The 13,294-nt window shown below is 42.0% G+C and overlaps 1 protein-coding gene across 19 annotated transcripts in view; it reads right to left on the bottom strand.

Moving 5' to 3' along the window:
- Positions 1-13,294, bottom strand: part of Zmynd11 (zinc finger MYND-type containing 11) — an 89,544-nt gene that overhangs the window by 75,328 nt on the left and 922 nt on the right. Inside the window, exon 1 of one of the 19 annotated variants that reach the window (XM_028859533.2) lies at positions 12,657-12,952. The exons of 17 other annotated variants lie outside the window; for them this stretch is intronic. The gene's annotated coding sequence lies outside the window, so the exon portion shown is untranslated. Of the gene's footprint in view, positions 1-12,656; positions 12,953-13,294 lie in introns of those variants that run through there. One more of the 19 variants, XM_028859571.2, reaches the window with a different exon arrangement.

Here is a 13,294-nt window from a genome sequence, read left to right as displayed (position 1 = left end):
CTATTGTCTGAGAAACATGCTATTTTATTAGACTGTCACAGTCTTTCTGCCCCTATCCTAAGTGACATCATGTGAAATTAAGTGTAATACTTGATAAAACATAAAATTAGTTCCCATATAAACTGAGACAGGGGCTGGAGAGATGGCTAAACCATTAAAGGCTAGGCTCACAACCAAAAAAATAAACTGAGATAGGCCCACAATTTAATGCACAAATATCAAAATAGTAAGATGACTACATGTAATTATGCTTTACTATGACTTCCTTCTTTGAAAAGTACACTATAGATACCAACATTTAAAAAACAGTGACCCAGTGAACTAACAAATGCTATCTGAGCACAGCCAGCATTGGCTTTACTCCTGCTTGGTCTGGTGAAGGGCAGTTTATAGCTATGTACCATTGTGTCTCAATTACTCAAAAATACAATACTCAATCAACTGATCAACCTATGTTCATACAAAAATCACAATTTTGGGCATCTTGTGTACAGACACTCTGGGAGCTAATTATATTGGAAAGAGGTCACATTCTATGACCTCACTTCGGGATCAATGCAGGCTTCCCTGAAGAAGAGACACTGACTCAGAGACCCCCCAGGATCTTCTAGTGTAAGCCAGTGAGATCACACCATAGAAAAACTATAGGTGTGGAAAAAGGGACCAGTTTATTGAAATTTTGTAAGTCACTATAAAGGATGTAGGATGCAAAGGGGAAAGTGAAAGCACTGAAGAGTTTTTGATTAAGTGATTGAACTGCCAGCAGCTACAGGCCTCACACAGTTAGTCTTCAGCCATCCTAGGAATCCCACTGTCCCTTTCTGCAGAAAATCAGCAACTGCCCTGTCAGTCAGGCGAGAGATGGATGTTAGTGGTACTTTGAAATCGAAACTTCTAAAATGTCTTAAAATGGTCATTTTGTTCTCCAAATAGTGCTAGGTCTGAATGTGATGCCCCAAACAGCTGTGGCTACCTTGCCACCTTGAGGGGACTAGCCTTAGAATAAATAAAGCATATGCTGAGAGTAGCAGAATAAACAAAGGAAGAGTGGTCCTTTGAGCTACTGAATGCGTTACTTAAGAGTTCATTCTCCCTTAGGATTTCCAGGACTATGAGATAGTAAGAATGTAAAGTTTAATACTGGCTTGAGTCAACTAGCTCTGTCTGTTCAAGCTGAGGGTATGTGGCTGGTCGCCTGAACCCATAACCAGGGATGTGATTCTGAAGGGAGACAGTCAGGGAAAAATTAGAGACTTGGTGCAGAGCATGATGCCAATCATTTGCAATTTCAGGCTGCAGAAGGGTTCTAAGAGCAATCGAAAGGTTATAAAGAAAAGCACAAAAAGTGTGGCACTAAGGCAACAAAGGACAGGGGGGGGGGGCCACTGGGAGGGATTAGGCCAGCAATCTCCATGCTGCTGGCAGCAGTGATCACCTACCTAGTCTACGAATGGGAGCAGCTGGGGCAGGGTCTGCTGATGAATAGGAAAGCAGAGAAAAGAATGATATGCTTTGGGTGAGTATTTACAGATGAGAGAGATTTGTAAAGGATAGAAAAGAAACCCATAGAATTGGGCATAGAATTCAGTAAAGATTTTTGTTGTTTGGTTTTATTTCTTTGCTTTGCTTTATTTGGTAAGGATGGGAAGTGTTCTAGTATCATTATCTGGAAGCAAATGGAAGGGGGACAACATTTTTAGAAAACAGGCAAGGGGTTTCTGGAGGGGATGCTACACAGAACACAGGTGTGGGTTCTGACAGATGGAGGCAGGTTTGCAGATTGCAGTAAAGCACGTTACTTCCCAATGGCAGTGTTTCTGGCCCCCTGAGAAGGTAGCTAGGGTTGGCTCCAAGAATGGTGGGGGCAGGAAGTGTGAGAATACAAAGTTTAAAACACTGTGGGAAGTGGAAGTATGATTTCAATCAGAGAAATAAGGCAGGACTGGAAGAGCCCAAGTGGGCACACACCACATGCTGGTGTCCAAGAACCCACAGCTGTACCCATCCCCCTCCATAGTGTTTCCAGCAGGTTGTGGGCAGAATGACAGATTCGGGGTTTTGCCTACATATAATAGGCACTGGAAAGACGAAGAACTGATTCTTTTGCCAACATCTACATTCATGTAACCCTCCTACTCTACAAACAGCACTTTGGGTAAGCATACCTTCTACTCTCAAACAGCACTTTGGGTATGTTTCCCTTCTACTCTACAAACAGCGCCTTGAGTAAGCTTACCTTCTGGTCTACAAACAGCACTTTGAGTAAGCTTACCTTCTACTCTACAAACAGCGCCTTGGGTATGTTTAAGAAATTTAAAAGCTGATGTTCTCAAGTTAAGGAAGCTACACAGTAACAGAGAGAAACCTTAAACAGTAAGTAATATGGAGGCAGAAACTCTGTAGAGGTAAACAAAGAAATCAAATCACTGAGCTGATGGCAATAAGAGGGAGAGGAACAGGACAGAGACATCAAATGCACACAAACCTGATGCATGCATTCACTTTTTACTTTCTAGAATGGGGATTGAACCTAGTACCTTGCAAATGAAAGACAAGTATTCTACCACTGAGCTATATCTTCAGCCCACTCACAAACTTTAAATCCAATTATTAAAGTTTTCATTTAATATAGCAGTGCTAATTGCACATGGGAGAAAAACCTTATTGAATGACTAAACAGAATGACTTGGTTGACACTTAAGAGGGAAATGGAAACTTAAATCATAAGGCTGGACTATGAATAAATACCCTAAAATGTCCTAATAGGATTATCATCTCGAGGGAAGGATAGTGAATGTGGAGAGCCTCAGTCTACTGCCTTGGAGCACTTCGCATCCCACGGAGCAGTGACAGATAGAGGCCCAAGGTCTGTGGTCGCTCTTCGCCATGGTGACAGAAGTTGGATTGGTGTGGCCACTCTCCAGTGGAGTCCTTCTTCTCAGAGTGCCAGCTCTTGCAAGTAAGCCAGACTGTGAGCCCAGCCTCAGGCCCTCTTCTCTTCTCACAGCACTGAGTGCTGTCCAAGAAAAGCACCTGGACCTACAAGCAAATACGAACTCCAACAGTACCACCATCTAAAATGTCTGTTCTTCAAGTTCAAATTTTGTAGAAAGAAAAAAAATCTTTTGTAAAAATATTCTTTTGTAATATTTCCATTTAAATGAAATTCTAGCAGCAACAAAACGAAATATAATTCTTCAATGTATATGATCTAGAATGCAGAGATATTTTTATATACAAAATTATGACATGGTGCCCTCTAGAGGAAGAGTCAGAACTTTTGCATGATTACAGAAGACAGTAGTCTGTAAATGGGCCGCACCACACCATCAGAAGAGGAAAAGGTTGCCACACTGTGGTGAGTGCAGTTATAGAAAGTGGCACTGGTCCTAAATTCCTTGTCTCACTTAGTTGAAGCCCATCTACCATGCACCTTGACTTTTGTGGAGCTGGAGGAAGAGTATGAACACTATATTCAAGAAGAATCAGATACGCCTGTGCAAATTACCAAGTACTGCCTAGGTCCTGGATGGATCCTACGAAGCCTCAGGATGCCGTGACAATACAGCAGTGGAGGAGAACCTGCAGACGCGACTACCATGGCTGCTGCAACAGTAAGGCATATAGCTCAGAGATTTCCTCCAGAGCAAAGAAAGTAAGCCAGACATTTCAGATACTCAAAGGAACTACTCCTATAATCCATGTGGGTACAGCAAACTACAGGGAAGGACCTGGAATGAAGGGGATAACAAGAATTCCTCAAGCATATATAACTAAAGGCCAGGGCTGAGGAGGGAGCTGGCCAGAAGAATAAAAGCTTGAATGCTTCCTCAAATGCCCACACTACTGAAAGCCGAACACCCAAGACAGCTGACACGTCTGCCCTAGGAAAATCATGCTCTTAATCTGAGCAATGAGGAATCCTGGAGGGCTCATGTGGAATAAGAATGCTGCTGCTTCACATGCATATTAGAGGAACATCCAAGCAGCACCAATTTCTGAGCCTCATTTATCATTATCCCCAGATATGATGCACAGTAACTGATGACTACAACTATATCTGAGACCACCAGGGAGTACTAACTCCCTTGGGCAGTCATCTTCCAGATCTAGTACAGTGGCAATATTTACATTTCTGAGACATGGAAACACTTCAGGCTTTCTTTAGCAATAAATTTCTCAGGCTACTTGATTATTCCGTACCTATGGATACTCGATTCATTGATTTTTGGTTCTGAAGATAGAACCTGGGGCCTCATGTATGCACTCCTAGCAGATCTGATTCTTCAACAATTTCTGAGAAGTAGAGCTAAAGGTCCGAGGATACATCATTTTCTGTAAGTTATCCCAAAAAGCATTTTCCAAAGGTGCACGTGCCAAGATTGAACACCAGTATGATAAACTATTCTTGGTTCCTAATGTGAGTCCTATAACACTATCATCTAAAATCACACTAAAACATTAAAAAAAGAGAGAGAGAGAGAGAGGTTCCAGTTTTAATTTAAGCAAGGGTTACATAGTATAATCCCTATTAGCATAAAATATACAAATTAACAAAGGAAAAGTCTAACTCTGAGTTGAACTAATATCTAATTAGCTTTTAATTACCATGGTGAGAAAAACTAATTTTATTTAAACAATTCTAAGAAATCTTTATTTTGAATAATTCAAACGATAATTTCGCATCTGCAATATCAATCAGAAGCAAGCAACTTCTTAGTACGTCTAGAAGATTTCATATATATATATGAGAGAGATACATATATGCAGAGTGGTAAAGTATGTAGGAATTTTAAAATAAAAATTTCATCATTTTGATAATATTTAATGTGATAGTTCTATACATATAAGAAAAATGCTAACTTATGAACACAGTAGAAAAGTTACCTTAGACTTTTTTCCCTCTAACTTAAGATACATTTCCAATGGCAAACTACCCCCCAACAGGTTAGTCTCACTTTTTTTAACTGTAAAATCCAAGCAGTTAAAATAGATAAACTTTATGTCAGTTGACAAAGGGCTCCATGTAAAATTCCGATTAAAAATTAAGGACTTGCTCTCTCAAATAGTTATTTTCAGATGCAGTTTGGAGACAGAAAAATACTAAGCAGATAAATCCAGAAGTGACAAAAATAAAACTTAAAAAAAAAAACCCAATAGCTTTCAAGTTGAGAAATTCCCCATAATTAGCCTTCATTAAGGGACTGTTTCTTTCTGAAAACTTGGGCATAGCTACTAAATGAGAAAATCATATTTACTGCCCCACTGCAGCATCGATGCTATGACTGCCTGGAGCACGTGACTCCGGATGCTGTAGTGTTGCTCATCTCCTGACAGCATGTGCTTCTCATGGAATCACATCCTTCCATTGTGGACAGCAGAACACACCCTGCAGAAATCTGAAGGCTAGCATGCAGAGCAGCTTTCCAGAATATAGAATTTCAGTCCAAACGAACTTAGCCATTTGAGAGACGGCTGAGATCCAAGACAAAGGTGTCCCTCCCTCCTAAGACAGCAAGACTTTAGCACTGCAGTTCATGCCAAGTATTTTCAAGCATGTTTCTCCTGCTATAAACACTAAAATAAAGATTTAAGTATCCCCACTCACTACTCTTGAACATGAGCCAAGTTGTGTCTCCATAATATGAGCTGCTATGGCAACAGAAAGAAAATGAACCAATTATCTATGCTTGTTCTTAGATTACTAGCTGTCATTAACAAAGAAACTGGAACTAACCTGGACTTTATTTATGGAATGTTCTGATTATCAGTTCTCTAATAATCTTTTCCTTCCAACTACTGCTTTTTCAAGTGAGCATGGTCTCACATTCCTATCGTATGTACTTCTCTCTTTTTTGCAGATTTATGAAGGTGTTCCAGGGAGATGTGAATCAGTACAAAACCCCAGAAGGTTCGTGGAACTTGGAGAGATTGAGAACAGCCGACTGAATGTCTGGTGCTCCTACGTTTGCATTCAAATCAATGTGATCATATCTGTGACCTTGAGCAACAGGAGCCACCGTTCAAGGCCTGCTGTCTTCTTATGAAACTGTACTACAAGACACTGCCGTGAGGGATACATGGAGTATATAATTTGCCTACTATGGGAAATGTTCATTTACTAACACCTTAAAAAATAATGGCAATATAAAAAGGTGCTGCTACAGGACCATATTTATATGTGTTAACTTTCCTTTTATTTATTCTATGTGTCTTTCACATCATGCATCTTGATCCCATTCATTTCCCCATCCCTTTTCATCTGCCCTCAGCCCCTGCAACTCCCCGCCCCCCGATAAAACAAAATTTACAAACAAAGAAAAAAATTCAAATTCTCATCATGAAAGCTGCAATGTGACACAGTGAGTCGCGCAGTAAACCCCTTTGTCCATATACTTTTATAATTGCAAGTATTCATTGCAAAAAGAGTCATTGGTCTGGTTTGAGGTCTCTGGCTCCTACCACACTATCGATACTAGGCCCTCACTGGAACTCTTTTTGGATATCCTATTGTTGCCCTGCGTTGTGAAGATCCTGCAGCTTTGGATCTGTGCTCCAGCTGATCATAGATGGGGTTGGATATTAGGGTGGGCCAATTCACAACCCTGGTTCTGGGCCTGAGCAGCTATAAGGTTGATCAGCCCTCTAGCTCTCTATCCTCACCACCAGGGGGAGCTCTCCAGCACTGCTTGCTAATTCACCCCATGCCGCAATGAGTGAGGGCGTGGCCAGTTCTCCTCAGGATCCCTCAGTGTAGGCTCTCCCACACCATCAGGGCCAGCTCCACTGTGTTGCCCAGGTGAAGCACAGGGACTAAAACTCTGGAGGACTGAAGCTGGTAAGGGGCAAGGACAGCTCTCCCGCTCCCATGACCCCAGGGCCAGCTCTTCTTCCTGTCCCAGATATTGATGGGCAGGGATTGGGGGGAGAAGGCATATCTCCTTGGCCCGTGCCACCAAATGTCAGATGAGTAATGAGGGCAGCCCCTCCCCTGCTCACAACATCTGGGCTGGGTCACCCACACCTTGGACAACAGGGCCAGCGCTGCTGTGCTGCATAGGCCAAATTTATAAAGAAAGCCAGCTTCCCAAAAACTGCTTACAAAGGAGACTTTTAAAGTAACTTAATGTGCAAGGTAAAATGACTGAGCCCAGTTAGGGTCATCTGATTTTAAAAATGGTTCAAAACCCACAATGAGAATATTATGTTACAGACTCTCAACAGATAATCATTTTAAAATCTGCATAGATCTTTCATGTTCACATTATAAGTGCTAAAACTAGGGGGAAAGATCCTCCTTCTCCCCCCCCCCCCCCCCCGTCCCCCAGACAGGGTTTCTCTGTGTAGCCTTGACTGTTTTGGAACCCCCCTTTGTAGATCAGATTGGCCTCGAACTCACAGAAATCCACCTGCCTCCGCCTCCCAAGTGCTGGGATTAAAGGCGTGCACCACCACCACCACCACCACCACCACCACCACCACCACCACCCGGCAAGATCCTCCATTTTTTAAGCTACATTTTAAATTTACTTAACAGACCAAAGGAGTTGGGGAAAGCACTAAAAACTTTCAATGAGTCTACCTTTCTTTACCTACTCAGATAGTATCTGGGGAAACTTATGCTTGGTGTTTACTCCAGCTCTGCTTTTCAACAGAGGAGTGTGACCAATCATAAGAAAGTAGCTTTTAGAAACCACAAATGATTCGTGTAGTGTATCTCGAGGTTACAAACTAGCATAGATAAGACATCTACAAGACCTCACAAGAATCCCAACTCAAACACAATGTATCTCAACTGCTCTTCACTGTAGCACTTTGGACTTACTTTTCCTTTACATTTTATTTCACTGGCTTGGTAACTATTACTCTAAATTCTCAAGAAGGAATCTTTTTATTTTATTCACCTTAGAATCTAGCAAGTATCTAACACATAGCAAAGTTTCAATAAACAATAATGTATTAATAAATATACCAAAATTATACATATTTTATACAAAATACAACATTTCAATGCAATCTTAAGTGATGCTTAACTATGGACTAACTTATTAAAGTATGCATTAAAACAAAACTAATTTGCTTCTAAAATATTGTTTATAAAAGAATTAGACAAGTTGTCAGCAACATACACTTTCTAATTCACCTGTGGCATATCCATAAATCAATCCTTTCCATATCTGAGGAATAAACAGATACTAGTCTATCATTCATTCATTCATTTATATGGTTTCTCTGTGTATCCCTGGCTGTCCTGGAACACTTTCTGTAGACCAGGCTAGCCTCAAACTCAGAGATCTACCTGTCTCTGACTTTTGAGTGCTGGGGTTAAAGATGTGAGCCACCATGTCTGTAACTTTTAAATGTCTAAAAACAGTATTCATTACTGTCTACTTTTCTTTCCTTTTTTTTTTTTCTTTTTTAAGTTTTACAAAGAGTCAGTAAATAAATCACTTAAGCGTTTGGACATAAGGGATTTTTATTCCTCTTATCAAACACACCCCGAGGTCTTACCCTGCATTTCACTGTGAAAATATTGTCCCAAACACTAACTTCCCTTTAAAGAACATGACTGAAAAATCAGAAAACTATTCTCAAATAGAAGGCATCATCAAAAAATGGAAGATTAAGTATCTGACTAACCTATTATTAATAGTTCACCTGTTAAGTAGCTAATTCTAACAATTAGTTTATCTACTCAAATAATGGACTGGGCAAGCATTTTTAAATGCTCTAATGTATGTTTTACTTTACAGATTATTGCTTTGTATTTACAAAGCAGTAATTTTGATTCTGATTCTTATACAACATTTTCACAGTGGAAACTAACTAGAATTTTCTAAGTGGAAAAAAGTCAATAGCATCAGGCTCATTTCTATTTCTCCCTCTCTCTGCTTACCACTTCAAATGGTACCCATTTCATGCACATGTTTAGAGTTAGACTATTCAGAAAGATTGCTCTTCGAGGAATTTCTATAACATGCTCTCTTTTCTGCAGCTTCCATTCCTGTCACTCAGCCATCATCCCAGGAGTTCCTGACCACATCTTTCTCAAAACACCTGGACTGCCACTTCCCCCGCAAGTGGTTCCAGTGCACAGGCCTGAATGCTAGGATGGGGAGCACACTGCTACAAGGAACTCAACTTCCCACAACTAAAAGACTGCTATAGTTTTAAGATGACAATCTATCATTTTTTTAAGTGGGCCAGTGTAGGTGAATAGCTGCACAGGGGTGGAGACACAGCAGACAATGGTTTACTCTCATGCTACTCACTTCTGTGATTACACTGCAGGTCCCGAACATTTCAATAGAGAACCATAGGAAGCCACAGGTCCCTGGAACCGCCAGGCACCACAGCATAACCGAGCTACACTTCTTGGGACAGTATGAGAACAGGCACTACAAGCAGCTGGCCATGTACGAATAAAACCAGTTTCCCTTCATCTCTTGTCAACTATTAGGACAACAGTTAGGAAAACTGTGGGTGAGGAATGGAATTTATCTCCAGAATGAACTAATGAAAGGACAACAGGGATTGCTCTCTGCAGGTTTGCTCCTTACACAATATAAAACACACAGCCTGAAATTTTATAGATAGGGTAATGTAGGTGAGGAAAGTATCAAATTAGAGCCAACAGTTAAAAGTAACACTCAGATAGTATATTCCAGCTATTTACTATTTGTCAGGGATGATAAATACCAGGGATTAGGAAGTGATGAATTAAAAAACAAAAAACATCATTGTTAAAATTGCTTCAGGGAGCTAGGTATAGTAATATATACACATACACATACAGACAGACAGACAGGCAGGCAGACAGATAGACAGACAGACAGATAGATAGATATTATCCCTCCTTCTACTCTTTATATGATTTGTAAACAAAACCAAGGGGCAGGGGGACAACAGCAGCAAGGGTAACTGAGAGAAGCAAAGTAGCAATATATCAAAATGAAAACTAGAAAGTTGTGAGCCTGCGAGATGGCTCTATCTGTAAAGTCACTCGCCACAAAAGCCTATTGATTCTAGTTCATTCTCCAGGATTCCTTCAAGTTGTCTTCCGACTTCTACACTCATGTCACAGGATACACACCCATACACACTATGCATACGCACACACAATAACAATACATCTAGAAAGTTTTTACACATAATTTCCACCACCGAAAACAAAAGTTCAAAACAATGAGGACTGGGGTCTCAGACTTCATTTGACCCATGCTCTGAGCTAATGGGCTTTCTAAGCTAGGCCTATGATACTTGACCTGTGCCAAAATGACCACTTCTGGGAAGTAACCCACATAAAGGCACCTTTTACAAACTATATGTGGGTATATAATCTGCAGTCTTTCTTGTGTCTGAATCAACAAAATTGATTAAATACATTTTAAAGGAACAGGAAACAGCATCTTTCTTCCATGTTAGATAACTCAGAGCTAGACTTCAACTAGGAACACAAGACACCAAGATGGGAGTATTGGTTGTGGCTCTCCATACATCCTACATCAAGAAGGAAACCACGCACTGTAAGGACCTCCACTGTGCAAACCTGTCCTCACTTTTCTCACGGTGAGCCTGGCACTGCTTCAGAAATGGCCTAACATTCACAGGAACTGTGAGGCTGGCTCAGTTACTCCCTGTTCTTCCTAGCCTAACCTGCCAAAAGTTAAGTAATTTGCCAAAAGCCTACTAAATGACCCAAGTGAGACTTAAACCCAAGTCACTGGGCCTCAAGGTCTGTGGTCTTAAATCAAAACAACAAAACTAATCACTCTGAAAAATAGTAATGTTAAATTGAGTTGAAGGTTTGCAGGCAGTGAAAGAATAAGGTTCACTGCTCTTTGATAGTTTTTTTTCCATAACACATTCTCTTTGCTTAGATTTAATGATGTATTTTTTTTTTTTTTTAAAAAAAAGTCAATCAATCGAAGGCTAAAGAGGGTAATAAAAATCTTCCAGCAGCTGGTTAGGGTTTTAAGCAACCACTGTCCTAACAGCATGTGATAGTTCTGTTACAAATGTCAAAAATCTTTACTCCAATTAGCATCTCAATTAAGTTATGAATGCCTCTATTATTTGCTATCAGAACCATCCTAAAGGGAAATGGAAAGAGGGTTACAAAAGGGTGAAGGTTCAAATAAATCTATGTCATTCAAAGAAACATGCAAATAGACGACATGCACCAGAGCACCAACTTTAGGATATCTGAAGAATAGTTAAGAACTAGAGCACAGTTCTAACATTTTAAATCCATTTTTCTTTATAAAGAAAGCACTCATGTGTATATTTGTTTAAATGCCTTGCAATTGCTAATGCAAAAATCAAACTGTCCACTTTGGAGAATATAAGAGTTGCTGATTTCACATGAACAATCTCTATGGGAAAATATAGTATATAAACTACAGCAATTCTCTTAATCAGAGTTCAACAAGAAAAATTTGATTTGATCATAATCACTTTTCCTGTCCTCTGATCTTTGGTTCTCTGTCCTTTTATAGCATTAGCTGAAATACTGACTTCAATGTAACCAAAGTACTTATTACAATGTAACAAAGACCAGGAAAGTAATGTGCCTGGACATAAATTCACATTGCTTCTAGCCCAGCAGTTCTCAACCTGTGGGGGCCAAAGGATCCTTTCACAGAGGGCGCATATCAGGTATCCTGCATATCAGATATTACATTATGGTTCATAAGAGTAGCAAAATTACAGTTATGAAGTAGCAACGAAATAATTTTATGGTTGGGGGTCACCACATAGGAACTGTATTAAAAGGGTTGCAGCATTAGGAAGGTTGAGAACTGAACACATTAGAGATTGTAAAAAGTACAAAGACCATCTTACCTACCAAAAACCACTCAAACTTTTAGAGTACAACCACACTCTCTAATTTCTAGCCATCAATTGTAATCAGTGACAATTGTCCCATCGTTTGAGGTTGTGTCCCATAATAATCAAGCTAAAGAGTATTCCATTTCTCGTTTTATTTTTAAAAAGCATTTACTTTCTGCATCTCCCAGTGACTATTTTTAATGCTTTAGCCAGCATGTAACACAATGGACTGTAGGAAACTAAACTCCCAGGTGAAGCAGAGAGAGGACCTGAGTGAGACAGACTCACAAAAACCCTTCAAACTGCCTACTGCTTTTGGGGTGACCGCACCACCTGGCCACTTCTTTCAGGCTCAAAAACATAACGATGCCAGTCATTATGTACACACCAAACGAAACCAGCAATTGAATCCCTATCACAAAAGACACTGAGTACGGTGTATAACTCCTACTAACATGAGTCCTGTGTAAATACTACGTGACACTAGTTACTGTGCATACAGCTCTACAGGAAACCAGGTAGTGTGTGTTTACACAGTATAAGGCACTGGTCATGCAACGCTTATTAACACCACCAGATACTCTGACACTTTATGACACTGGATACCCTATACAAAGACACTGCATACACAACTGCACACACAATGCTAGATACTACGTGCACGTCTTATCCCTCCCTCCCGGGATACAGCGCGCAGTCTGGTGTGTATACAGATTAGAGGACACTTGGGTGCACACTGCCTGTGACACTGAGTGCTACTCACAAACCACACAGGACAGTCAGTACCACGGACACACGGCAAACACTAAGTCCCATGGACACACCGCAAAGCACTCTCGGCTCGGCCCAGGAAAAAAGGCATGAGGGGAGACAGCCCAAGTGAAAGTTCGGCCCACAGCCCCGCAGGCAGCGTCCCCATCAGCTTTTCTCCCCAGCTCTGCCTGGGCACAGGCGGCTGATCCGGCAGGACGGCCGGGAGGACCTGTTGAGGCAGCTGAAGCCTCGCAACCCGCTCGCCTTGCAGCCCCCGGGAGCCCGACGGCCACTGGTCTCGGGTCTCGGGAACGGCCGCTTCCATCGCTCCCCTCCGCCCGCCACACGTTACACGCAAAGGGCCCTCGGGCCTGGCCAGGCGGGAGGCGCCGGCACCCGGCGGGAGGAGCTCACAAGACTCCGCGGCTTCGCGGCGCCAGTAGGCCGCGCGCGGTGCTCCGCGGCCTCCACCCGGGCCTGCTCCTCACGGCTGCCTGAGGCAAGAGGCGCCGGACCGAGGGAAAGCGCCCAGCCCGCAGGCCTCACCGGCCTGGGGCAGTCCCCGAGGCCACCATCCGCCGCCGCCCGCCCGAGAGGCCGCGGTCCGGGCAGCCGCTCAGCGCAGGCCGCGCCACCGCCACGGACGCCACGGACGCCTCCGCCCGCCCCGCCGCCCAGCCGCCCCGCCGCCGCCGCCGAGCTTTCCCCA

The sequence above is a fragment of the Peromyscus leucopus genome, chromosome 5, assembly GCF_004664715.2.
Source record: "Peromyscus leucopus breed LL Stock chromosome 5, UCI_PerLeu_2.1, whole genome shotgun sequence".
Taxonomy (NCBI): domain Eukaryota; kingdom Metazoa; phylum Chordata; class Mammalia; order Rodentia; family Cricetidae; genus Peromyscus; species Peromyscus leucopus.
The sequence above is the reverse complement of the archived record's forward strand: the minus strand, read 5'-3'. Positions and strand labels throughout refer to the sequence as shown.